Source organism: Mobula birostris, chromosome 13 (genome assembly GCF_030028105.1).
Source record: "Mobula birostris isolate sMobBir1 chromosome 13, sMobBir1.hap1, whole genome shotgun sequence".
NCBI classification, from domain to species: domain Eukaryota; kingdom Metazoa; phylum Chordata; class Chondrichthyes; order Myliobatiformes; family Myliobatidae; genus Mobula; species Mobula birostris.
Genome location: NC_092382.1, coordinates 12,161,535 through 12,187,685, shown reverse-complemented (window position 1 = coordinate 12,187,685; position 26,151 = coordinate 12,161,535). Strand labels below are relative to the sequence as shown.

Below are 26,151 nucleotides of genomic sequence, written 5' to 3'. Positions count from 1 at the left end.
GCATGGACCTTCGGCCACTGGTGGCGCTGCATCGACCTCCGGCCACTGGTGGCGCTGCATGGACCTCCGGCCACTGGTGGCGCTGCATCGACCTCCGGCCACTGGTGGTGCTGCATGGACCTCCGGCCACTGGTGGCGCTGCAGCGAACCTCCTGCTAAACGCATGCGCGGTGCCGAATGCAGCTGCCGTTGGCGGTTCTCCTGTTCGGGCGGCGGTGAGTGGAAACAAATCTCGGGTTTGTGTGAATCGGGGCCGGTGGATCGGGAAAGTCCCGGGCCCGGGCTCTGACTGACGGCTGGAGCAGGGGTGCAGTGACAATCTTTTAGGTGCTGGAGCTGTACGAGGGGTGATTGATAAGTTTCTGGCCTAAGTCAGAAGGCCTGAAGTTTACAGCTGTCGTTACATGTACGTGTAGTTCCGCTCTGTGAGTGATCATGCAGAAAGTTTGAAGCTAATAACTGTTGTGGTATTTCTGTGTCAGATAATTGAAAATTGACAGGTTTTCTAAAATTGATTCCTTCCACCTGCGACCACGAACCTATCAATCACCCCTGGTATGTCACACCCAGTGTGTGTACCTGCTCATTTCATGTACTGGGCAACTTCCTTGTCCCATTCATGTAATGAGCAGGTACACAAATTGGGTGTGGTATATGTATGTAGATATATATGAATAGGGCTTTTTATAATGTCAAGCACTAAACCAAGATGCAAGAAATATATGAATTCCAGAGCTCCACAGAACTTTACAACTCCTCCCTTGGAGGATCAGACACCCTGAGCCGATAGGCTGGTCCTGGACTTATTTCATAATTTACTGGCATAATTTACATATTACTATTTAACTATTTATTACTATTTTTCTATTACTATTTATTATTTCCGTGACTATTATTTCCGAGGACTGAGAGCACCAACTGGAGAGAACCCTTCTGACTCAGGGTTTCCATTAATTCAGTCAGGAGCAAGTTTGGTGAGTCTCATTTACTCAAATACTGGTCCTTTAGACATTACATATCTGTACAGAGTAAGGTAGGGAATAGTTATGGTGAGACTCAATGTGCCCAGAAATACCAGTTATGCCTCTGTCAGACCCAGTTGCAATCACTCCAGGTCTGGTAATGTACTGTCAGTATCCCAGCTCTTTAAAGTCACTCACGTTCCCTCAGTGTTTGTTCATTTGAAGAACTTGCATCTTCTGAAGTAGCTTTTGGTCTGTTCTGAGTGTGGAGAGAGAAAGAGAAATAATTGTTTGAAATGACTTGTTGCAAACTCACTCCCCATACCCTGTGCATTCTCAACCAGATTATTGATTTAGATGACATGTAGCAATGGGTGTAACCCTGGGGAACTCCACGAGGCGTGGGCCTGGACTCCAATAAACAGCCTCCCATCATCACCATCTGCTTCCTCCCATCTAGCTGTTCCCAGACTCTGGGCTCTGTGACAAAGCCCAGGTCCCTCCTTTCTCTGCCAGTGTAAAGTCTCAGGCCATCCGGTTCTGTAGCACCGTTTGGTGAATTGTAATCATCCTAGTGGATATCTCTGTTCCCTGTGCTGAGTGTCAGTCAGCGCTCCAGCTGTATTATTGGCCAATTCTTCCAGAGCGGCTGCTGAATTAATTATTTCCCTGGAATTTCTGGCTCCCCCACAGGAGGGGAAGGCAACCATCCCCAATCCGTTATATGCCTTCATTGCCTATTCCATTGGGGGTGATCCAGGATCCTCCAGTGTGACACACGGTCGGCCAAACAGCAGCGACCACTCCAACCCTCGTCCCGCCCTGGAGGACCCGTCCGGTCGGGTGTGGCTCCGTGCCGCTGCCTTGTTCTTTCTCCCGACAGCCAGGGATAGGCCCCGTTTTCCTGATTGATTCCTGGGATGGCAGGACTTTCATATGAGGAAAGACTGGATCGGCTAGGCTTATACTCGTTGGAATTTAGAAGATTGAGGGGGGATCTGATTGAAACGTATAAAATCTTAAAGGGATTGGACAGGCTAAATGCAGGAAGATTGTTCCCGATGTTGGGGAAGTCCAGAATGAGGGGTCACAGTTTAACGATAAAGGGGAAGCCTTTTAGGACCGAGATGAGGAAAAACTTCTTCACACAGAGAGTGGTGAATCTGTGGAATTCTCTGCCACAGGAAACAGTTGAGGCCAGTACATTGGCTATATTTAAGAGGGAGTTAGATATGGCCCTTGTGGCTAAAGGGATCGGGGGTATGGAGGGAAGGCAGGTACAGGGCTCTGAGTTGGACGATCAGCCATGATCGTACTGAATGGCAGTGCAGGCTCGAAGGGCTGAATGGCCTACTCCTGCACCTATTTTCTATGTTTCTATGTTTTTCCACAAACCCAGTAAGTTCCATTTACTGGTCCAGGGGTATAATAAGTTTGGTTCTTGGTACAGTCACTACCTCCCACTTCGTAGGGTGCACTCTCACTGTGGTCACACCAACAAGTGGTACTGACCACTGCTGGAGAGGTAACTCGTATCCCCAGCCATAGCCTGGAGGGGACCGACGACTCCGTCCCTCAAAGCAACACCTTCATCAACACAACACGGTGTCTGGCCTTCCAGACCTGGATATGGTGCAATTGATAATGCCACCATTACGGCTACCAGAAAACACCATGACTGAATTTACTTCACTGGTATTCAGGGGCACCACTGACATGGGGTTCGTAGTCTTACCGTGCTGGGGAATTTCGGCACATACCCAACGTGCTCCCCGCTCCACTTGCTTAGCGTAGGTGTGGCAGAGGGACAGGAAAGTGTGAACCTGGGGGCTCCCGAGACAGGGGCAGGTCCCCTTCGGGTCATTAAAGTCAGCATTAGCCAGTACGGTTTTCAGTCCTTATCAGTCCGGCCAGTAACGTGTTTACAGTCCATTCGACGTACCCTCCGGAGCGGCCCTTCCCCCTTCACTGCAGTAGGTGTTGTCAGTGGCACTCGGTACAGTCCTTTCCACCTCGGTCCCAACACCTTCCCATCCCAGTTCTTCAGCAGGACAAAATCTCCAGGCTGGATGGTGGGGTCGTCCTCTCGGTAGGCCTGTCGTACCTGGGAACGCAAGCTTTGCAGAGTTTTAGTTAATTTGCACAAGTATTTTCCCATCTCCTCCCCCAAGGTCTGTATATCCAATGTTGCAGGTACGTTCTCAGGGAGGAGCAGCAAACGAGGTCGGGGTCCCCATGGGGTTCTCATCGGCTTCCCGTAGATAATTTCTGCAGGTGACAACCCCGTCTTACTTGATGGCGTGATTCTCATATGGAATAGGGCCAAGGGGAAAACCTCCAACCAGGTCAGTCCAGTTTCTTGTGTCAGTTTGGCCAACTTATCTTTCAAGGTACCATTGGCTCGTTCCACTATGCCGGCTGCTTTCGGATGATGGATGCAGTGGAACTGTGGTTTTATAGCAATTTCTTTACAGATTTCCTCATTTATTTTGGCAACAAAATGTGGCCAATTGTCCGAGCTTATCATTTCTAAACGTCCATAGCGAGGAATTATTTCTTTCAGGAATATTTTCACAACGATCATAGCGGTATTATTAGTTGTAGGAACAGCTTCAGTCCATCTGCTAAATACATCTACTATCACTAAGCAACACTGACAACAGTGTACTCTAGGTAATTCTGTAAAATCAAGTTGTAAACAAGAAAAAGGTCCACTAGGCAAGGAGGTAGTTCTGGAACCACATGGCATCCCCTTTCCAGCATTCATTTCTTTTTACAAATTGAGCATGCTGTGGCTCACTCTTCAGCTAGTTTCTGGAGATCAGGGTGCCGCCAAGATGGTAATAATGTATTAAGCATTCCCTCCTTGCCCAGGTGTGTACAGTTATGTACATAATCTATCAGAATAGGTGAGAACACAGAGGGAACACAGACCTGTCCTGCAGGGGTCACCCATAAATTGGTCTGAGGTTCAAGGTGGCAACCCATTTGGGACCACAGTTTGCGTTTTCCTTCAGGGGCGTCCCCATGGAACTTATGTATTTCCCCCATGTTTGGCATGCCCATCCTTAGATTTTGTCTAATTGGAGCTTGCTGGGTTCCCGAGGCTACTAAAAGTGTGGGGTTCAGGGCTGTCTGTTCGGCCGCTGCATCAGCCCTAGTATTACCCTTAAATATGTCATCAGATTCCCCAGTGTGGGTTGCATATTTAATAATAACCAAAGCTCGAGGTAACTGTGGAGCGGTGAGTAACTTGTCTGCAAAGGAAGCATTACTAATGGGGTGGCCAAAGGAAGTCAGGAATCCCCAAAGCCCCATAGTCAGTGCATAACGGGAATCTGTGTAAATGTCTGCCCTTTAGTCTGTTGCTAGGATACAGGCACGAGTTATAGCAAACAGCTCAACCTTCTGGGCGGAGACAGCTGCTTCCATTACTTCACTGTCCGTCACTATCACATCGTTTCCCTGCTGGATCCACAAAAGAGCTTCCATCCTCATAGAACGTTGCCTCGGGCTTGAGGGGGTATTGCGGAATGGGTGGGAGAGTCTGTCCTTCTTTCACGGTGATCCGGACAGGGGGGCAGTTGGTGCGGCCGACTTCATGGCCTGAAATTGCCCAGAGATGGGGTACAACGTCTTGGGTTCAGTCAATATTAAAAGAATGTCTTACCTTCACCTTCAACTCCTTCCAGTATCGGAGTTGGCCGGTGGCCAAGCCTTGTTATTCACCCTCGGTGCTGAAGGCTTGTTTCGTCAGGGTGTAGGCAAGGAACCCGAGGCTCTTTGGCTTGAACCCAGGGAAAACCCTAACGGTGGTATGGGGAACCACCAGTCCTGTCTTTCGCCAAAGGAAATCCAGAACTTCGGCCAGTAATGCACAGTCCTCTCTTCCTTTAACATCTCCAATCACCATGCCTGGGAACTTCTGTCCCTCGAGGGGTGCATAATATTAGCTTTCCTCAGTTGAGCACCCCTTAGGGTCATAGCCCAGGGTCACATGAGGGTTGGCTGCTGGCAGAAGGGGTTCAAATGCAGTGGAGTCCAGATAAAGTGCCCACCACTGAGAGGTCGGAAACTGGGGAAGCTGTTGGTTGTTCGCTAGTCCCAGGGAGACACCCTCGTCCGTGCATAGAATCTCGACTTCCAGCGGACTGAGCAAGTCTCTCCCTGCTGGGTTACACCCCCGACTGGTGGTGACTGTAAATGAAACCTCACACTGGAATTCCACCTGCAGTAGCTGGGTACGTGAATACGTATGTTCCGTGCCTTCGAACCCAGACACAGTGATTGTAGCGTCTGATGGCTGGAATCCCTTTTCCAGTACTATTTCCTGATCGAGAGTGGTTGTGGTGGCCCCCGTAAATGGAATTGGAATTGCAGCAACTTGCAATATTTCATTGGGTTTTCCTGAGGGGTGGTACTCACAGCAGGAAGCGTCCTTGCTTGTCAATTTCCAAACAGTTTTTGTCCCTATCTGTCCCTTGGTAGGTTTGTGTTCCCATTTCTGATCCCCAGATAAAGCCCGCTCGCATCCTTCTACCCGCTGAACATATTCAGGTCTAATATTAGTTCCTTTCGGGGTTGATGGGAATTCGAAAGCCGGGTCCCAATAATATGTCAAAGCTCGTCGCATTTGATTTTGATCATTGTCAGGCCGATCCATATTATTTGTTTTAATCACGTTGGCTAACTTAGTTGGTAAGCATTGGAGCAGAAAGGCATTAAACTGGGGGGACGGATTTCCATCATTGAAGGCTTGGTGTCCTGCGAAAGTGCTGCAGCAGGCCAGAAATCGCTCCCAATAGTCTGGTCCCCATTCCCCAGGCTTAGGTTTGCATTCAGGTACTTTAGTGATGTTTACAGGTTGCTGGAGAGCCCTTTCCAAGGCTTGAATAATCCGGTCTGTCTGTTCATTCTGATTGTGGTTTTCCACCTGTAACTCCTGATAGGTTTGGTATCTCAATTCTGCTTTCCATTTCTGCCCCTCATCAGCTGAGAGAATCATGCAGCAGAGACCGAATGAATCTTCCCGGGTCACATTATACATTTGTATAGTACTGCGGACATACTGAGCAAACTGTGCAGGTTTTTCTTTTCTATCTGGGGCTGAATCATGATCATTATCATTTCCTGAGGCTTCCAGGGTGCAGACACAGGAATCACTGAGGGCTGTCCCTCCTCCTGCTCGTGGATTAGGCAGCATTTGGGTCGGCAATTGTCTTCGTGGAGCCATTAACTCTGGGGTTTTATTGGATTCTTCCCTCCCTGTCTCGGAATAATCCTTGGTATTCCCATTCTGGATCTCAGGGCATAGAGAGCCTCCCCTTCCCTGCCGCCGCTGTTTGACCCGAGCGGCCACCGTATCTGAGTACTGGGAGGATTGGGGTTCAGGAGCACTGGGTGCACTTGGCCCTTGGTAAGGTGGGGGGTGCCCACTCCTCATCACGGTCACTGTCCTGACACAGGGTCAGTATGCCAGACATGGGTTCCGGATCCCTTGTTTCCCAAACAGTTCGAACTTCAGACTGACGTTCCTGCCCTTCTCTGCTACCTAGGCCACCCTTGGTTTGCTTATGTTGTTTTTCCTGCTCTCGTTTTCGGTGCCCATCCACCCATTCACGCTCCGCTTTTAGCGTCTCCCAACCTTTGGCGTTCCTTCTGCAGTACATACCTCTATCCCTTTGTCACATGCATTATCCCTCCAGCTTGCTGATCATATACTGTTCCACTTCACATCTACCTTTTCCTTCCACCCCCTTTTCAACAATTTCCACTTCTTTCCACAGTTCTTTCTCCAAATCAGATTGGCTGCTTGTTTACATGAGCTTATATACCAGGTTCTGCACTCCACAGCGGCCACATTTTATTCCCCAATTTCTTATTCAGCCCTGCACTCAACATTCGCAAATCTTTTTTCCTTGTCCGGAAAACTCTCATACAGATTGTGTAGGGCTGCTCCTGGCCTGCTCGTATCAATCGACTGCAGTTGACCCGTGTTCTCTAAGTAATTTACCCGGCACAAAGCCTCCAGCTCAATTAACAATCAGATAAATTCACCCGGCTGGCATCCCCTGATCAATTGATAAACTTACACGGCACGTCTGCCTCCTGCCCACTTTGTAAAATTTAGCCAGTACTGCCTCCTGCCCATTTGGTAAAATTTCTCCCGACAGATTCTTTCCCGATCCCATCAAGGTTATATGATCAGCCTCAGGCGAGGGACCATACCTCCAAAGGAACTAACGGAGAGCGACAAAAGGTAAAATACCTATTAGGCGCCCAGTCAGTCTCCACAGTCCCCAGAGTGGTCCAGACACTAACTCAGCCCGTCTGCTTGGGTATACTGGGATCCTGTTTGTGACGCCAAATGTTAAAGTTGAATCTGAATAAAACTCGGGAGACCAGCTTCTTATCGTCACCACAGTTTATTGTGCATTCTCCTGCAGGAGTTTGAGACCCAGTTGTCAAAGGGAAGGCACGTAAGCACTGCCACCGTCTGACAAGTGGACTGACTTAGGTTACAGCCGTATATTTATACATAGTAAGCCCCATACATTACTTTTGGAGGATGGTATTTGAACTGGTACACCCACCAAGTCTGTTGGTGCAAAACTTAATTACTTAGATAAGAGAGTTCACTAAATCAAGGTTTTAATTACATATTGATATATTGTCCAGTCCTTATCAGGTATTCCCTTTGCAAGGCCCTGATTTAATTACAGAGAGATGTTCATTCCTGTCCTTATCGGCGAGTCCTCCTCCCTTTACTCAAATGAGCATACAATGTATAATATTATCAGCTAAAGAGGGTGCAAGGTATAATGTTGTCAGCTCTCAGTGTGTCTCTCTGCAAGCCGCAGAGAACCAGTAATGAGCCTGTCTTAGCTAACCGCTGAAGACAGAGTTTACTTCAGTTCAAAAATTCCTATTCAGTCCCAGTTATTCTTGCAGCCAGAGGTTACATAGGATCAAAATGATTTTTTAAATATATCCTCAATTCCTCAGGAGGGTTCAGGGGAAATATTTATGTACAATACAGAAACTGGTGTCACCTGTGTTTATTGTGGTGATGCAAAAGTTGCTGGAGAATTTACAATTGGGAAGAAGTGGAGTGATATTTTGAAATCTGATTTTTTGAAGCATAATTTAGCAAGCAAACGAAATATGGACAATGTGCAAAAGCTCTGGTGAGAAAATCTTTCATTACCCGTTACAGGCCTGCTACATAGGTTGTGTGAGAATGCAGGTGGGACTCGATCAAACCCAGAGGAAATCAAAGTTCTTATCGACAATGATTTGATAGCTGTTAAAATGAATACCACTCTATATAAAATTCACTGTGCACACTGGGTTAAAAAAGCACAATACTAGATTTATGTGCACACTGGTCATTACAAATTGGTGGGGACGGCATTGGTGGGAAGATGGGGAGACCTCTAGTGTCCCTGAAGCCCTCACCTACAAGATGTGCATCCAGCTGCAGCTTGTAACCCTGCAGTTTAAGGAGTTGGAACTTGAAACGGATGAATTCCGGATCATCCAGGAGCTGGAGGGGGTGATAGATATGACATGAAGAGAGGTGAGTTACACCTGAAGTGCAGGGCACAGGAAACTTGGTGAGAGTCAGGAAGGGGAATGAGGTTAAATAGCCATCGCAGAGTACTCTTGTGTCCATCCCACACAACAACAGGTGGATCCACTTTAGAAACTGTTGGGGGGATTTACCTGGCAGAGGAAAGTCAAGGGGTGATAGGGGATTCGTTCATTAGGGGAACAGAACAAGAGGGGACTAATATCCTAGTGGTAAGGCTTGCTAGTGCTATTGTGGGGAGAGGATGATGTGGTTCAAATAAGTTGTAGGGGGAATGGGAGCCAGAATGACAGAACAGATAGTGGAGAGGGTGAATTGAATTGAATTGACTTTTATTACATATATCCTTCATATACATGAGGAGTAGAAATCTTTACATTATGTCTCCAGCTAAATCAGCAATGTGTAATTTATAGTAAATTATAATAAATGGTTTGTACATAGGTCAGTCAATATAACATAGTTATGCAATTGTATCAGCATGAATTAATCAGTCTGATGGCCTGGTGGAAGATGATGTCCCGGAGCCTGTTGGTCCTTTTGCTGTGGTACCGTTTCCTCGATGGTAGCAGCAGGAACAGTTTGTGGTTGTGGTGATTTGGGTCCCCAATATCCTTTGGGCCCTTTTTACACACCTGTCTCTGTAAATGTCCTGAATAGTGGGAAGTTCACATCTACAGATGCGCTGGGCTGTCCGCACCACTCTCTGCAGGTTCCTGTGATTAAGGGAAGTACAGTTCCCATACCAGGCAGTGATGCAGCCAGTCAGGATGCTCTCAGTTGTGTCCCTGTAGAAAGTTCTTAGGAATTGTGGCCCCATCCCAGACTTCTAAAACTGTCTGAGGTGAAAGAGATGCTGTTGTGCTCTTTTCACAACACAGCCGGTATGTCCAGACCATATGAGATCCTCGGTGATGTTTATGCTGAGGAACTTAAAGCTGTTCACCCTCTCAACCCCAGATCCATTGATGTCAATAGGGCTTAGCCTGTCTCCATTCCTCCTGTCGTCCACAATCAGCTCCTTTGCTTTTGTGACAATGAGGGAGAGTTTGTTTTCTTGACACCAGTCGGATGTTGTTCAGACCTCAGACAGAGTCAGCAATCAAATGGTTGAGCATGGTGAGATGAATGTGCTGAGCTGTGTATATCACAATGCAAGAAGCATCGTAGGAAAGCCAAATGAGCTCAGGACAGGGAATTATGATACTGTAGCCATTATTGGGACATGGTTGCACCTAACAGTCTGAGGGATTTAGAGGAACAAATTTGTAGAGAGATGGTAGACCACGCCAAGAAACAAAGGTTGATTCAGTAAGTGATGTTAACTTTCCCTATTTTGACTGGGACTCCCATACTGTAAAAGGACTAGATGGGGTAGAGTTTGTCAAATGTGCCCTTAATCAGTACATAGAATTCCCAACGTAGAAGTGTGCAGTAAGCTGTTAGGAAATGATCCAGGGCTGGTGACAGAAATTAGTGATCATAATGCCATGAGATTCAAAGTAAATATGGAAAAAGAGAGATCTGGACCATGGGTTGAGATTCTAAATTGGAGAAAGGTCAATTTTGATGGTATCATAAAGGATCTGACAAGTGTGGTTTGGGGAAAGCTGTTTTCTGGCAAAGGAGTATTTGTAAGTGGGAGGCCTTCAGAAGTGAAATTTTGAAGGTGTCTAGTTTGTATGTGCCTGCCAAAATAAAAGTTGAAAGGTAACTGGTGCAGGGAACTTTGGTTTTCAAGAGATATTGAGGCCCTGGATATTTTGTTCCTCAAAATGCCTCAGACTGTTGGGTGCTACCAAGACTCAATAACGACTGCAATATCATAATTCCACCCCCGTGCTCTTCTGACTTTTTTTTTAAGTCGTCTTCTGTTGGTTTCTAAAAGCTTCCCAATAGCTTTTGCTCTTTTGTTTACCCTCTCTTTGGCTTCTCATATCAGCCATGGTTGTTTCCTCCTGCCTTTCCAATGCTTCCACTTCTTTGGGATGTATCGATCACTCGGCTCCTGAATTGCTCCCAGAAACTCCAGCCATTGCTGCTCTGTTGTCACTCCTATCTTTTCCCTTCCAAACAAGTTTGGCCAGCTTCTCTGTCATAGAAACATGGGGATGTTCAGTGCAGAAACAGGCTATTTGGCCCATCTAGTCAATGCTGAAAAAACATTTAAGGTCTCTACTGCAACTACCTGCACTGGGACTTTCGCCTTCAGACCCCTACCATCCAGGCTCCCATCCAAATTTCTTCTAAATAGTGAAACCGAGCTCATATTCTTCACTTGTGCTGGCATCTCATTCCACACTCTCATGACCATTTCAGGAAAGAGCTTTTCCAAATGTTCGTGTAAAATTTTCACCTTCCCCATTTACCCATGACCTCTGGTTGTCATTCCACCCAACCTCAGTGGAAAAAGCTGCTTGCATTTACCCTATCTATACTGTCATAATTTTGTATACAGTATTTCTGGCAAATCCCCACAGCAATGTATAATTTCCTTGTTTATGTTTAGAGCCTTTTTTAGATATATATGATGATGAGGGGCATTGATCATGTGGATAGCCAGAAGCTCTTCCCAGGGCTGAAATGGCTAACACGAGGGGGCATAGTTTTAAGGTGCTTGGAAACAGATACCGAGGGGATGTCAGGGGTAAGTTTTTTACACAGAGAGTGGTGGGTGCATGGAATGCACTGCCGGTTATTGTGTGAGAGTGTTTCAGTTTCTGTGGGGACAGGAACCCATGCAGCTCAGTGGGAACAGGGAATAATACCAATGGAGAGAGGCAAACTGAGCCAGGTCACAGATTGGAGATGGCAGAAATGCCCCATTCTTATAGAGACAGGAAGAGCATCAGAGAGTTTGATGATCATTCCAGATACCAGCACTGTACCCAGTTAGAAAATGATTTCTCTCTCTAACTTGGGTTGAACCTCACTGTAACAGAGTGATGCCAGATCACACCTTGACAGCTCAAGTGATCTCATCTGAAAGGTTGTCCTACACCCATTGATGGATTTTGTAAATCTTTTTACAGGTTAAACACGACAAGGAATTTGTCTACGGGGATCCAGAACACAACACATCAGTTTTGCTGTCTCTGTCGAGGTATTTAATATTTGATATCACTCAATCATCCTTCCCGCTCAGACTGTGGGGAGGTATTCACTCGATCATCGGACCGACTGGCATGCCCGTAATTTTAAACGGGATCCAATTAATCTGCTCAGACAGTGGGAGTGGATTCATGCGGTCATCTCAACTGAAGGTACATCAGCAAGTTCACACTGGGACAAGGCCATTCACCGTTTCTTGGTGTGACAAGGGATTCAGTCAGTCATCCCACCTGTGGACACACCAGTCAGTTCACATTGGGCAGAGGATAGCCATTTGCTCAGTTTGTGGGGAAATTTCACTTGGTTATCTGACCAAGTTCACACTGGAGAGAGGCCGTTCACCTGCTCGGTGTGTGCAAAGGGATTCACTCAGTCACCCACCTACAAGCACACTGGTCAGTTCACACTGGGGAGTGGCCATTCACCTGCTCGTACTGTGGGAAGGGATTCACTTAGTCATCCACCCTAATGTCTCACCAGCGAGTTCACACTGGGGAATGGCCATTCACCTGCTCAGACTGTGGGAAGGGATTCACTCAGTCATCTGAACTGAAGGTACATCAGAGAGTTCACACTGGGGAACGGCCGTTCACCTGTACAGACTGTGGGAAGGGATTCACTCAGTCATTTAAACTAAAGGTACATCAGCGAGTTCACAGTGGAGAGAGGCCGTTCACCTGCTCAGACTGTGGGAAGGGATTCACTCAGTCAGCCCACCTACAAGCCCACAGGTCAGTTCACACTGGGGAGAGGCCGTTTACCTGCTCGTACTGTGCGGAGGGATTCACATTGTCATCTCAGCTATTGAGACACCAGTCAGTTCACACCAGGGAGTGGCCATTCAACTGCTCAGTCTGTGGGAAGGGATTCACTCGGTCATCCCACCTACTGAGACACCAGTCAGTTCACACCGGGGAGCGGCCATTCACCTGCTCAGACTGTGGGAAGGGATTCACTTGCTCATCTCAACTGAAGGTACATCAGAGAGTTCACACAGGGGAGAGGCCGTTCACCTGCTCAGTCTGTGGGAAGGGATTCACTCAGTCATCTGAACTGAATATACATCAAGGAGTTCACACTGTGGAGAGGCCGTTTACCTGCTCAGACTGTGGGAAGGGATTCACACGGTCATCTGAACTGAAGGTACATCAGAGAGTTCACACTGGGGAGTGGCCATTCACCTGTTCAGACTGTGGGAAGGGATTCACTCGATCATCCCACTTACAAACACACCAGCGAGTTCACACTGGAGAAAGGCCGTTCACCTGCTCAGTCTGTGGGAAGAGATTCAGTCAGTCATACAACCTACAGAGTCACCAACGAGTTCACACTGGGGAGCGGCCGTTCATCTGCTCAGAATGTGGGAAGGGATTCACTCGGTCATCCCACCTACAAGCACACCAGCGAGTTCATTCTGGGGAGAGGCCGTTCACCTGCTGAAGCCTGAGTTATACCTCTGCATAGGTTCTACAGTGTAGCCTACGCAGTAGCCCATGCAAGTGGCCTATGCCGTTGTGAGCATTTCTACTTATGCGTTTGTGTGTCTTCGTCGCTCTGCCAAAATGCTAGTTGGCTTTGGGCTTTCTATCCCACTGTTTTGAATTGACTCGTGTTGAGCTGGAAATGATGGCGACTGCTGAGTATATCTTGTTGGAGTCGGAGCTAATAGACGTTGAACAGAAGTTACTTTTATTGAATTTACTGCAACGCAGAGTTTTTCCATTGTGCATTCCACGACGTCCAAACCGGTTTGTCAAAATTTCTTTCCACGAATTTGATGCCATTTGCAAGTCTTCATAGTCTGCCGACAAAGCGTGGTACAAATGTACATATTTTCTGACTTCCTCACTTAACCTCTCCTCGATTAGGTCCATTTTCCAACGTCGAAGCAACAGGAAATGCACTGCTACCAAGCGGACCGATCACAGATCCTGCGGTCTGCATCGCCGTGACACGTAGTTACATTTTTGGGAAGGTGCATGTTAGGCTACGGCGTATGTTACGGCCCAGCGTGCCACGTCAAGTATGCGTCTACGGGGAGCCTGCGACGTAGCTTCGAAGGAGAAGTACAATTCAGGCTTCAGTATGTTGGAAGGGATTGACTTGGACATCTCAACTACAGAGACACCAGCGAGTTCACACTGGGTAGAGTCCGATCGCTTGCTCAGACTTTGGGAAAAGATTCTCTCAGCAAAATCAACTTAATATACATCTTTGAGTTCACACTGGAGAGAGGCCGTTCACCTGATGTGAATGTGGGAAGCGATTCACGCAGTCATCTAACCTTATGTAACTCTCGCTTCGGCTAGCAGCTTAATATAGGGGTTCATAGCCCCCCAGCCTGGCCAAACTTAAGAAATCTTGTTTGGGTGGAGGCTGTGTGATGTGTCCCCTGTTACAAATCAGTACTGTACCCTGAAATAAGAAACAGTCCACAATATGTGATAAAACGATTGAACTTTATAATTGTGACTTTGACTATGTGGTTAGTGAAGTAAACAAAAAAAAAGGAAAAACAGTCCACTCTCTCCATTCGCATCTTCTCATCTGTTCCCAGCAAAAGACCATGAAAATCTCTCTTCCAGACTTACAAGGAAGAATGTTTCTGTCATTGGATAGCCCCTCCCCTGAAAACCCTGTTATCTCTAGTCGTAACCTAAACGTTTCCCTTTTTGTGTTTGCTCTGTTCATGACATCCTCGTTAGATATTCATTTTGTCCATAATATTCTTTGCATCATATTGGACATGCGATTAGGAAAGAGGAGTCGGAATGCACGGTAATTATGGGAAAGATTGAAGGGAAGAAAGCAAGAGGAAGACAAATGATGATGGAGACAGCAGCCAGAGAACTGGAAATGAATACCAATGAATTGATCCACTTGACCCGAAACAGGAGTGTGTGGGCCATGGCAGTCAAAGCTCAAGCTGGGCTTGGCACCTGATGATGATGATAATGAACCTAAACATTGCTGCTACAGACAAACCTCAGCAGTGAAACATTACAGAGAGGCCATTACGTTAGCAGTGAAACCTTACAGCATGTTACACTTATGACACACTACGGGGTTCACACTGGGGAGAAAGTTTCAGTAAGCTGCATGCCAGATGTTGCTGAATGCAGTTTCGAGAGTGACTGTAGGTGCTGAACTCTGCAATTATTGTTGCTGCTCACCACACCCAGTTCTGCACCCTGGTCACTGGGCATGGGAGGAGTTTCTTCTACATATTCACCTTTAATGGTACTAGTTCTGTGACAAATAAATCAGTTCTATTTTAAACACCGTCTCCGGTACTTAGTGAATTTATAACACACCTAGTGTACAGTAGAGAGTCAACTCAGGCCGGCTGGACCCTGCCAGTGATCCTGTTCCACGACAGTCCTTTCAAATCCTCCCCTGTTGTTCACCCCTGGTTTTCCCTGTGGATGAGTTCCAAATAGTCACCACTCTGTGGGTGAAGAGGTTTCCGTTGAATTTTCTGCGGTCTGAAAAAGTCGAGCTGACTGCAGTTCTTTCTGAGATGTTCTTCACCCCTCAAATCTCTGGGCTGAGGAAGAATGATATTGGGAGTTAACCTCCTTATTTTGGGCTCATTTCCACATTGTGGGTCATTTCCCCTGCTTCTAAACGGTTGTTAGAAAACACCACTGTCCTCTAAAGACTGAAAACAGAATGGGAAACCATTAGTTGGATGTTCAACGGAGCAGGTTCAGAAACCAGAGTCGGGTCCGCACAGGACAGAGTTTGGGGCTCTGGACGATGGTTGGGGTAAGAATGTATGATGAAGAGGGAATCAGCAGTGGGGCGTGGCAACAAATGATATTAGAGTAGCAACATTTGGAAGCTGATTGACAGGGAAAATAATTCAGTTGTCAGACTGACGACACAAACAAAACCTGTGGTGAGCTGCACCATTGGTCAGGGAACGTGTGTGTGTTTGGAATGGTTATATCTATTGAGGAAGTTGTTCCTGCTTGTTTATCCTGTAATATTATATCTGGTTGGTTATTATGGATTGTCCTATCTGAAAAAATGTATTGCTTTTCATATAATTTGTAATATTTTAACTGTAAAACTGGATCAGGCTTGAATTTATGGTGCCTTTATGAAGTGATCGAGGGCATTCATGAGTTTGTATTTTAAAGCAAGATTTTTGTGAATGATATTTGCCACTCGATTGTAACTTTGTCAGTAATCAGATTGAGTTAAACTGCTGCAGGATCCTGGAATGTGTTGGATTGTGTCTTGTTCCTTTTGGCATTTTCTGCATTTATTGCCTTGTTTGTTTGTATTTTATGTATTTTTGATTTTTGAATTCTTTTTATTAACCACCTTGTCCTGTATTTCTGCAAGGAACCCCTCTGTTTCTAGGAAGAGGTCTCCAAAACTCAGTCAGGTGCTCGATGCTTCCTTGTCACCTCCTCTGCTCAGATCATTGGGATGTCTCCGATGGAGGGTCATACTCATTCCACTGGTTAATGTTTTCATCCATAGTGATGATTCGTTTTTCTGTTTTGGCCTCTCATTTTGTTTTCTGGTCTGTATTTCTTATCATGATTGCATACACACACATGGAGTGTTGAATCCAGTTCATTTTTGATGAAAATATATACTTAGAAGTTTTATCTGACTGTTGTGTGATTTTTTTTTCATGTATGTTATTTCTCTTCCTCCTTCTGTCCAAGATAGTGTTAATCTAAGTGGGTCTGAGTGTACGTATTCTTTTTTAAAGTTTTCTAAATTTCTTAGTTACCTTTGTAGATTTTACTGATTGAAATGTCACCAAGACATTTTTTTATTTTAAAAACGTCAATGTCGGTATTGATGAAAGTGTTTATTGCCTTTGTTGTATTTGTTAACTATTGTGCTCTGTTTGGCAGGTTTTTTTTAACCCTTGAACTAAATTTTGTCAAAGGTTTTCCTTATTTCACACTACTTTCTATCGTTTTTGATTGTTGATATTCCAGATGCGTGGATATCAAGATTCCCGATGAAGGGTCTTCACCTGAAATGTTGATTCCCATCCATAGATGCTGCCTGACATGCTGAGCTCCTCCAGCACTTTGTGTGTATTTCTCCAGATTTCTAGCATCCGCAGGTCCTCTTGTTCCCAGATACTTATATATTTGTTGAAAGAACAAGCTGGTAGTGGGGTTGTGTGGCTCTGTTGGTAAAATATTAAATAAAATCATTAGAAAGAGGTGGCATAGGGTTGGAAGGTGTAGAATCTCTGTGGGTAGAATTAAGGAACAGCAAATGTAAAAAAAAATCCCTGATGGGAATTGTGTAGAGACCTCCAAACAGCAGTAAGTCTGTGGTCCACAAATGACAATGGGAGATAGAAAATGCGTGCCAAAAGGGCAATCTTACAATCGTCATGGGGGATTGTCATGCAGGTGATTCAGAAAATTAGGATGGTGTTGGTCTCAAGAGGAGGAATTCCTAGAATGCCTACAAGATGTTTTTTTAGAGCAGCTCGTGGTTTAGCCCACTTGGGGATCAGCTCTTCTGGATTGGGTGTTGTAATGAACTGGAATTAATTAGGTCACTAAATTCAAAGAACACTTGGGGGCAAGTGATCTGAATATGATCAAATTCACCCTGACATTAGAGAAGCAGAAGCTAAAGTCAGATGTGGAATAATTCGAGAGGCATGAGAGAAAAAAAATGGTCAAAATTGGTTTGAAAAGAACACAGGCAGGGATGAAAACAGAGCAGCAATGGCTGGAATTTCTGGAAGCAATTCGGAAGGCAGAGAGTGAACACATCACAAAGAGGAAGTAGTATTCTGAAGGTAAGGGGACAAAACCGTGGCTGATAAGAGAAACCAAAGACAACATAAAAACCAAAGAGAGGGCAGAGAGCGAAGTTAGAGGATTAGGAAGTGTTTAAAAACCAACAGAATGCAGTTAATTTACTTAAGAAGGAAAAGATGGAACACATAGGTGAGCTAGCCAGTAATATTAAAGAGGATACCAATTTTTTCTTCAGGCACATATGGTGTAAAAGAGAGGCGGATGTGGATATCAGACCACTGGGAGATGATGCTGGAGAGGTAGTAATGGGCTGGGGGTGCAAGGTGATGGCAGATGAGCTGAATAAGTATTGTATATCACTCTTATCTGTCGAAGACACTGGCAGGAATATGGAATTCCCAGATGTCAGTGGTCAGAATGTATAAAGTTACGTTACTCGGGAGAAGGTTCTTGGGAAACAGAGATGGTCTGAAGATAAATAGGTCACCTGCACCAGATGGTGTTCACCCCAGAGATCTGAAAGAGGTGGCTGAGGAGATGTGGAGGCATTAGCATTGATCTTTCAAGAATCGTTAAGGAAATTATATCCTAAGAAGTTTTTTTCCTTCACTTCACCCCCCTCCCAGTTTCACCTATCACCTACCACTTCTTCCACCCCTTTCACCCCCACACTTCTTCCTATGACGTCTCATCTTTTTCCCCCCAGTCCTGATGAAGGGTCTCGGCCCGAAACGTCGACTGTTTACTATTTCCCATATGTGCTGCCCGGCCTCCCGGGTTCCTCCAGTATTTTTTGTATGTGTTGCTTGGATTTCCAGCATCCACAGATTTTCTCCTGTTTTTGATAAAAGCAAAAGTGGGGTCATATGATATAGCAAGAAAACAGTGGGAAGTTAGAGAATTGGAAAGCTTTTGTATAACAAACAGGAGACCACTGGGAAAAAAAAAAGTCACTCTGGGGAGACAAGATGAAAAATTAAGGTAAGTGAGCCAATAATATCAAGTATCAAAAGTTGTTCAGATATATAAAGAGCAAAAGAGAGGCAAGAGTTGATATTGTAACGCTGGAAGATGATGCTGCGAGTTAGTAACAGAGCAAAGAAACAGCAGCCGAATGTGATAAGTATTTTGTGTCAATCTTCACTGTGTAAGACACTAGCAGTATAAGACCATAAGACATAGGAGCAGAATTAGGCCATTCAGCCCCATCAAGTCTGCTCCGCCATTCTATCATGGCTGATCCCGGTTCTCACTCAACCCCATACACCTGCCTCCTCGGCATATCCTGTAATGCCCTGACTGATCAGCAAACTATTAGCTTCTGCCTTAAATGTACCCACAGACTTGGCCCCCACCGCCGTCTGTGTCAGAGAATTCCACAGATTCACTGCTCTCTGACTAAATAAAATCCCCCTTAACTACTTGTGTAGGTAAGCATATGATGTATGAAAATTGGCACGGCAGAGAAATGATTAACAATTACGAATCTGTGGGTCTGTTATGTTGTTGGGCGGATTGACCCTTGATACTAGATAACGGGAGAACATTATATGTGACTCTGGTCTACCGATCATATGCTTCAGAGCAAGCTGAAAGTTCTGATTTGTGTAAAAGTAATTAATCACTTTGTCTCCAAAGAATGTTTTTTTTAACATTGTTTGTTTGTAAGATTAATAGGATGTATTGTCCCTGAAGGAGGCAACGGCCGGTTGTTGCCTGTCACCCGACCATCGACTGGAGGGGGGGGGGGGGTGGCGATACAGGTATAAAGGTGGGAGAGTCCGTTCTTGGGCCGACCACTCGCCTGGGTCCCAGCTTCGGGCCGAGCAGCTGAACCGGCGCCACGGACCTCCACCCCAGCCAGTCCACGGTCGATCGCCTGCCTCAGGGACCACGCAGGCGTTGCTAAGTATACTCGGAGGTGTAGACTACCAGGGGTTGCTTAAGTTAGCCCTACCTGTTTGTGGTGTAGGTATGTATAATAAAAAGCATTTCTCACAACTCTCTATTTCCTTCTCTGTATTAACAATGAAGCGAGTACTCGGAGGAACTACCTGCAGCACCCTTAACATCTGCCGGAAAACAAGTCCGGTCAAGAATACCATCTGCTTTGTCAAAGAGGGGGAAAGACCAACAGAACACCAGAAAGCAACCGGGTTGCTCTTCACTGCGCAGGACTGGGGCGAAAAGCAGACCTGGGAAAACAGCTGCAGTTTCCTCCCCACATCACAGAGATTACACTGCGGCCCGACACTGTGTTGTGGTCCGACTCATTGAAGCACGTCCCTATGCTTGGGCTTACCGTGCCGCGGGAAGAACGCATGGAGGGGGTCTACGAGCAGAAAAGAGCCAAGTATGAAGATCTGAAGAACAACTTGCAGAGAAGAGGCTGGAGAGCAGAGTGCTGGCCCGTGGAGGTCGGGTGTCGTGGCTTTGCAGGCCAGTCGCTCTGCAAAGTACACACTGCACTTGGAATCATGGGAGGGAGAAGAAGGAGAGCCATTTCTACCACCATAGATGCGGCAGAGAAAGCGTCAAGATGGCTCTGGATAAAGAGGGCAGATCCGTGTGTTGCTGCTAGGACACAGGCCGGGGTCTGATCAACCCCGGTTGGGTCGCCTGGGCGAGGGTGTATGATGTTGAAAGACCCGAAACACCTGACGACCCCAGGTAACATCACTGATGATGTGTCCCAGCTTAGCATCAGTCAGATGTTTCTGTAAGAAGAAGGTGGGCGGATAATACTGATGGGTTTGCTGCGCTTGCTAACACCCTTGCTGAGCTGGGACCTCCCATAAGCTGGGATGATCACCTAGATAATACTGGCGAGAAATGGGGAAGTAAGATGGCTAGTCTGTTGCGAGAAATAAATTTTCCATCAAAACAAGGTTCTCATACTGATGACTATTGGCTGCTGGCCACAGCCTTGCGCCAACAGTTGGAAAGGACCCGTGAGGTGGAACAAGAAAGAGATACGTTGAGGGATGACGGATTGCTGTGAAGGAGAGGTGCTCAGTCATGATTGAGGTGGTGAGGACCAGTCAGAATAGGGCGCAGGAAGCTGAGGAGAAGGGAATTCAGATGGCATGTAGGCTAGTGCAAATTAAACATCAGGAGGCGCTCGCCGCCAGAATTATACCCCCGATGCCGTGAAGATAAGATCAATGTTGTTACCCAAGGGAGATCCAGATACCTGGGATGGGGATATATGGTATGATGATAATGATAATGGGTCCTTTGGTGAGGGGGAAACTGCTTTTCCCCCAGAACCATTGTAGGCTCGGCCTGCTGTGATGAATTCTCAAAAGACTGTACCTGGGCAGCCGGGAGTACAGATTCTCGAGTATAATGATAAGGAGCTATCTGAGATGGCTGTCCGTTTTAAGCAAAGGTCTGGGGAGTGGCTAGCGGAATGGTTACTCCGCTTGTGGGATGATAGAGGTGCTGGTATAACCTTTCACAGGTACAGTGGGACTGGGAGACTGCCGCTGAAGGCATTCACCGCTGAAGACAACAGGCCCTGGTCAATAGGATGTCTGGGGACTGGGACGCACAGTGGCGGCAGGGTCGAGATCCCGACCAAGAGGAATTCACCGGAGGGATGTACACGAGATTGGTGCGGTCAGCCGCCCCATCCATTCGGGCTGTGGCTCTTGCATTGTTGGGGCCCTCAGTTCAGGAGGATGTGGAGGACGTGACTAGTGCTTCGGCGAACCTTTCGGACTTGCAGGTGGTTAAACCCCGAGTCCGTTCGACACGGCTAACGAATATTGGAGGGGAAGGTACTAACGGTACCAATGGGACTAGGAAACCCGCCCTGACGCGCAGGGGAGATGTTCGCTACCCTTTTGAAAGCAGGCGTCGGTAAGGAGAAGATTGACGGGGTGCCGACTAGTGTATTGTATGCTATGTATCGTGAGCACATGGAAGCTGGGAAGACGCCGGTGGACCCTCCTGCTCCTCCTGCCTTCTCACTGTACCCATCGTCAGCTGGATTGCAGGACGTAATGAAAAAGGCCATACAGGAGGAGACCGGGAAATGGCGGCCTCCCAAACCCTCCCGGACCTAGTGGGATGACCGGGTTTCCCCGACATATGAGATCCATTCGATGTGGACCCGGGGGCACCGTAGGCGTTATATACCATTATGTCCATTGGGCTAAGGGAAATTATCAACGGACTGTTGCTCTGGTCGATAGTGGGGCAGAACATACTGTGATCCCGGGAGACCCCGATAAGTGGAGGGGACCCGAGTATAATATTGAAGGGATGGGGGGTGGGGGTAGTGCCCTTACTAGGGCCCAGGAAGTAACGGTATGAGTAACGATTGACAAAAACGTCCCGCGTTCTGTGTCTGTCCTAATTGCTGTAACCACCAAGCGTATCTTCGGAATGAATGCGTTACGGGGAATGCAATTGAAGACATCGTTAGGGACCTTTAGTTTTGGGATCCGGAGCATGCGGGTGTAGTCGGGAGGGCAAAGTGGGAGCCCCTGTTTATGCCTCCACCGACGCAGATAGTGTCGGTTCCACAATACCGGATCCCGGGAGGTCACAAGGAAATGACTGAAACTATTGCCTCCTTGGAGCAAGCTGGGGTTATTCGACCCGCCACGTCCCCGTACAATAGCCCAGTCTGGCTGATAAAGAAGCCAGACAGGTCCTGGCAAATGACTGTTGACTATCGACAATTGAATCGATACTCTTCCCCGTTGAGTTCTGCTGTGCCCGACATAGTGACGCTGGTAGATGATATTCCGGATGATGCAGATGGTCGATGTATGCTGTTATTGATCTGGCCAGCGCCTTCTGTTCGATTCCCTTGGAGGAGGAATCACAGGAGCAGTTGGCTTTCACCTGGAACGGTCGGCAATATCCCTTCACTCGTTTGCCACAGGGACCTGTCCATAGTCCGACCTCATGCCGCGGGATAGTGGCAGGTGATCTGGAGACCTGCGCACTGCCCCCTAACGTCGGAGTTCACCACTACATCGATGATGTCATGTTACAGGGACCGGACGGGGAGGGTGTCGCAGAGGCGCTGCGGTCCCTGTTCCAGTGTGTGCGAGAGAGGGGATGGGCTGTGAATGAAGATAAGGTTCAAGGTCCCAGTCAATCCCTGACGTTTCTGGGCATCCACTGGCATGCTGGGGAGAGGATTATACCGGAAAAGGTACGAAATAAAATACAAACCACAGCTACTCCCGCTAATAAACAAGAAGTTCAGCGCTTTATGTGGTTATTGGTATATTGGAGAAGACATATTCCCGAATTGACTCTCCCACTGAAACCACTGTACGCGGTCACTCGTAAGAAGAGCAAACTCACATGGGGAGATGAGCAAAAGGAGGCATTCGAGCAGGCCAAAACAGCAGCTGAACAGACTCTTCCCCTTTCACCTCGGGTCCCGGGGGCCCCGTATGAATTACGGGTGTTTGTTCACGATAACGTGGCCGTGTAGAGTCTGTGGCAGCTGCAGAATGGGAGGAGGGTGCCCCTCGGGTTCTGATCACGCACTATACCGGAGGCTGCCGGACGATATACCCCGTTAGAACGACAGCTCCTGGCTTGTTACTGGGCCCTGGTGGAAATGGAGTCCATCACGGGATCAGACTCCACGGTGTTGCGACCTGATTTGCCTATTATGTCCTGGGTGCTCGCCCCAGATGCGAAGATGAGGCAGGGGCGTGCACAGCAGTCATCCATATGGAATTGGAAATGGTATATACAGGACCGGGCCGCTAAAGTATCCGAAGGAGTCAGCCGTCTTCAGGAACAAGTAGCCAGATGACCTATGACAGCGGGAACCGAGGAAGAGAAGGCGGCTCCCCCTCTCGAACCCTCCCCCATTCGATGGGGCCGGCCGTACGAGGAATTGACATCGGGTGAAAAGGCTGGTGCCTGGTTTACGGACGGCTGGAACCGTTGGGTGTGAGAGGGCCAACCGTGGAAGGCCGCTGCCCTGCGACCCTCGGACGATTCTCAGTTAATACAAGAAGGAGAGGACGGATCCAGTCAGCTGCCGGAACTTGTGGCGGTTACCCTGCCCTCTTCCCTCCCCACCAAGGAAATTAGAATATATACCGACTCGTTGGCGGTGGCTAATGGAATGGCTGTCTGTATGGTGAGCTGGCAGATGCACCAGTGGGCAGGTCATAATAAACCTATCTGGGGCAAGGAATATTGGCAGCAGGTATGACAAGAGGTGCGGAGGCGCGATATTTATGTGTATCATGTGAATGCCCACCAGGAGGACATTACGACGCTCCACAATAGTCACGTAGACGGATCGGCTGCGGTATCTGCTATTACAGTGCCTCTAGTTAGATGGGCCCACGAACAGTCCGGCCGTCCCGCGGAGAAGGGGACGCGAGAGTGGGGACAAGACCTTTGACGGTGGATGACTGTCGGACTACTGTGTCGGAATGTCCTATCTGCCAGCAAGTCAAGTCTCGCTCTGTCCCGGGTGGACCTTTCGGCCATATTAAGAGAGGCTCCGTACCCGGCGAAAGTATGTCAGATTGATTACATTGGACCCCTGCCCCCACATAAGAATGATAAATATGTCTTGACAAAGGTGGACACTTATTCTGGATTCCTGTCGGCCAGACCCTTTCCTAGTACCAGTCAGGAGTCCACTATTCCGGGGGTGGAATACCTGTTGTTACGAGCGCTCCCCCACAGGTGACGTCACACAGGCGCACCCACACGCCTGACGTCACACATGGGCTCCCCACACGGGGATCTGCCGTCACGTGCGCGGTGTCTACGTCACCCACGCGCTGGTGAGCTCGAGCTTGGTCGGTTTAACGGCTGGGCTACTAATCACGTGACCAGCCCCGCCCCCACCCCTGTCAACAGAGGATTCAGGAGCTGCGCTATTCCCATTGGTGCGAGGCGATGTCAATCACTGCTTCCAACCAATAGCGGAGGCGGACAAGGCGAGTGGGTGTTACCCCGCTGAATCCGTCTCCCGAACTTTCCGTCACGGCGGGACAACCGTCAAAGTAAATGTCCGCTTTCTGATTTATTTCCATTTCCCTCCGAGGGAAGTTGGGGCGTTTGTGAAGCGTCTCCTGCGGCCGGAGTCTGATGTGTCGCTGAGAGGTAGGAGGAGACCGCTCGGCCCGTCGGTTTGATGCCGGTTCCCCGGGGAGGGAGAGGATGAAGACGGGGAGAGAGGGGGCGGACAGGATGTTTGTCCCGGTGGGGACAGGAGGGGCTCATCTGTGGAAATGTCTGAGCCCACGGTGGTGGCGATTCACCACATTGGGGGGCAAACACCGGCAGACTGTTGCCCTGCAAGCGGGGCCAATGGTCCGGGCAAAGTGACAATTATTTGTGTTTTGTTGAGACTGTACCGGGAATATGGTGTAAAATCCCGCTCCCCACACTAACACGGGTCACACAGACCAAAGAACAAACTGCCGGAGGAACTCAGTGGGTCGGGCAGCATCTGTGGAGGGAAATGGACCGTCAACATTTCGGGCCGAGACCCTCCCTCTGGACTGAGAGTGGACGGGAAATAGTCCGAGAAAAGAGGTGAGGGGTGGGGATGGGGCAAGAGCTGGGGAGTGAGAGGTGGATCCAGGTGAGGGGGAGGTGGGAAGGTGGAAATAGTGACGGGGGTGGGAGGTGAGTGGTTGGGGCAACACGGGGCTGCAGAAGATGGAAATTAATTCCATAGAGGATTAACAAAGAGGTTAGAGAGTATTTGTTATGGAGAGTGCAATGAAGATTCACCAGACTGATCCCTGGAGTGGTGGGGTCATCATATGAAGAAAGATCAAATGTGATAACCCTTTCATTTAGAGAATCGAGGACTGAGAGGTGAACACATTGAAATTCACAACATCATTCCCGGCTGAACCAGGGATCCCAGTCTCTGAAAAAGGGGGTGGACTGTCTGGGACTGAGATGAGGGGAAATGTCTCCACTCCGAGGGTGGTGAATGTCTGTAAATCCCCACCACAGAGGGCGGTGAAGACTCGGTGATCGTCTTCACATAAAACAGAGGCCGGCAGATGTGTGCAGACCGGAGGGATTGAGGAAATGAGGATCGGGCAGAAACGTGGCTGAGATGGGAGAGCAGTCGTCATCTTGTTGATGGTTAGAGGGGCTGAATGGCCACCTCCTGCTGTTTCTCACTTGATGTTTCAGTGTTCCTGTCCAGTGAGGCTGGAGGAATGTGAATAGAAATTAGTGTTTATAAACAGAACTGATTTAAATGAAACCTGCACATTTCCAGTTTGGTTCTGAATTGTGTGTTGGACCGGAATGGGAATCGAGCCTGTGACTCTGTGACCTGGGGGTGGAGGGAAAGGGACAGGGAAGATCCGGAGGAAAAAGTAAAAATGTATCTGGTGTAAATATGGAATGATGTGGGTCAGACAGCGTGTGAGGGGCGAGGAGCAGAGTCACCGGTTCAGATGGGAGACCCTCCACCCGTCATGTGATCCCATTTCCTGTTCACGCTTTTCCACAGACCTGCATCATCTGTAGTTCACTGCTCTCCGTGTCCGTGTAGCTTCATCTTTCACCCGTTCAGACAAGGCAGTGAGATCCGGATCTGTCACGTCCTCTCGTTGTGGGTGGACAATGTTTTATTCTGCAATATTTTCAGCATGTTTACATATAGCCACATAACAATTACAGCATGGAAACAGGCCATCTCGGCCCTTCTAGTCCGTGCCAAATGCTTTCTCTCACCTCGTTCTAGGCCTCAAACCAT

The 26,151-nt window shown here is 47.8% G+C and overlaps 2 protein-coding genes and 1 long non-coding RNA gene across 3 annotated transcripts in view; 1 reads left to right on the top strand and 2 right to left on the bottom strand.

The window, feature by feature from the left end:
• Positions 1–26,151, bottom strand: part of LOC140207810 (uncharacterized) — a 174,981-nt gene that overhangs the window by 6,159 nt on the left and 142,671 nt on the right. The gene's annotated exons all lie outside the window — the stretch shown is intronic.
• Positions 1–26,151, bottom strand: part of LOC140208373 (NACHT, LRR and PYD domains-containing protein 3-like) — a 164,817-nt gene that overhangs the window by 67,628 nt on the left and 71,038 nt on the right. The window lies entirely within an intron of this gene.
• Positions 175–16,422, top strand: LOC140208380 (uncharacterized). Its single transcript, XR_011888753.1, has 3 exons — positions 175–215; positions 11,586–11,656; positions 16,018–16,422. It is a non-coding gene; the product is annotated as an uncharacterized lncRNA (long non-coding RNA).